At 54.7% G+C, this 2,094-nt stretch overlaps 1 protein-coding gene across 1 annotated transcript in view; it reads right to left on the reverse strand.

Annotated features, from left to right (window-relative positions):
* Window positions 1-2,094, reverse strand: part of PEMT (phosphatidylethanolamine N-methyltransferase) — a 40,711-nt gene that overhangs the window by 37,783 nt on the left and 834 nt on the right. The gene's annotated exons all lie outside the window — the stretch shown is intronic.

Consider the following 2,094-nt stretch of genomic DNA (forward strand, 5'->3'; position numbering starts at 1 on the left):
ATAGCTGGGGGCCACCCAGGGATGGGGGGAATTTTAAATGGCACGGAGAGGGGGAAGCAGAAGAGGGGGTGCGAGCCCTGGGTTTGGTGGGGAAATGCAGCAGGCAACCCCAGTGCGACATTCATGGTACCCCCCTGCACATGCCTGCAGGGAGGAGGGTGGGAATTGGGGGTCCTGGGGCGGCTTTTTGGAGAGCTTTTCTCCTCTGTGGAGAACAGGAGGGAACATCAGCACAGCCCAGCTGGAGGCCTGCAAATTGCCCCACTTAGGCTCTGGTCCTCTAAATTGCTCTCTCCACCCAAGTACATAAATCAACCCAGACGAGCGTCAGGGTTTTTTTTCCGGAGCCATGCTCCCCCACAGCCTTCAGAGTTCGTGCTTTGTCCCCAAATCCTGCAGGTTTTGTCCCAAAGAAACATGCCTGGTGCTTACCAGGGCAAATGCCTCGCTATGCTCGAGGCCTCAAGACGCGCCTCTCCATCAGCCAAGCACTGCGCGGAGCCGGGGTTTCCCCACCACGTATTTATTCAGAGGCACTGCACGGCGAGGACAACCCGGCGCCAAACTTTGCAAGAGGCAGACCTGGCTGGAGTTCAGCAGAAACAGAGAATTAAGACATTGAACTAAATCAATGCATCCCCACCCAATTTCTACCCAAATCAGGAATTTCATGCACAGAAGGGTTTTTGACCAGGGTCCCGCATTACTTATTAAACAGAGAGTGCTTGGCACTGCACAGGAATCCAGTCTTTGCACTAAAGCTCCTGTGAGCCCAAAGTAATTCAGATGCAGAAGCGATCTCAGCTGCCGGGAAGGAACTCAAATAGCAAAAGACAAAGGGAGCCTGTGCAGGGATGTAGAGAAAGAAGAGCTGCTGGCTAGGTGCAGGCAAGGGACACTGATCACATGGAAAAAAGGATGGTGAGGAGGTAAAGGAAGCAGGTCAGGGAAAATCCAGGGATGGCTGGGGCCACTCCTGCTAATATGCACCTGATAGCAGCGCCCTGCACGGGGCTGCAGGTCCCACAGCCCCTCTGCAAGAACCTTCCAGCAGTGCCTGGTGCGAACCATACACCGGGAATTTCAGAGCCTGAAAACACCAGGGAGATGCTCGGGGGCCTGGGCAGAGCAAGCGTACGGATGGAGGCACACAGACTGCGAGAGCCACCCAGCCCGTTACAGCCGGGGAAACATCTAGTGCCACGCTCACCTCCCCAGAGCTTTCCACCAACACACCAGCTCAGGTTGCTCACTGCAAACCCATGCAGAGATGCCTTCTGCTCCCAGGCGCAGGCCCTGCACGTCTTGCTTGCAGTGCCACCTGCCGCCAACAGCAATGCTCTTCAAACACTGGAAGGGGACAACAGCAACGCAGAGCAATGAACTTCCTGCTGTTACATCAGCTTGCCCTGTCCTTTAACAGCAGCCAAACTCTTGATCCAAAAAGCAATGCTATTTCCCAAGCTGCAGGCGTCCCACGAGTCGCAGGCGTAGCAGCAGACGCTAATAAAGTACTTTTTTCTTTCCCTTTTATGCAGTTTCTCACTGGAGCCGGTCTCTCCCCTCAGAAACCACATCCTGAATCTTCTCGCTCATTGATTCTTTATGCTAAATGATGACTCCGAAGTCGAAATAATGTGGCATATTCTAGTTGGCATTTCAGACACCGTGAGACTTTTTAATAATGAGTTGCATGAAAAATTAGGGAGGCTGCAACAAAGAGCTCCGACGGAGGTTTCCAAAGTGACTCACAGCCAGGAGAGCCTCACTTTTCCAAAGCCCAGCGTGAGACGATCTCAAGAGCCCCCACGCTCAGAGAGAGCCGAGTCCTCCCCCTCTGGAAAAACAAGGCCTTTTTAAGGAGGCTTCCCCAGGGTGAGAATCCCTGCGGGGAGGTTTGGCGGGCGGTTTTGGGAATCTTGGCTGAGATGACATCCCGTTCCCACAAGCGCTCGCGGGGAGAACGTTTCACCCTGCACCTCAGCTGTGCTGCCGAGGGTGCTGCAGGGTGGGGGTCACCTCCTGCTGCAGCCAGCTTGAGCTCCCCGCTTGGCACGCTGGTTCTGCCATGCTCCAAAACGGGGCCAGCAACGA

This window comes from Egretta garzetta, unplaced genomic scaffold, assembly GCF_000687185.1.
Source record: "Egretta garzetta isolate BGI_Z169 unplaced genomic scaffold, ASM68718v1 scaffold83, whole genome shotgun sequence".
NCBI lineage: Eukaryota > Metazoa > Chordata > Aves > Pelecaniformes > Ardeidae > Egretta > Egretta garzetta.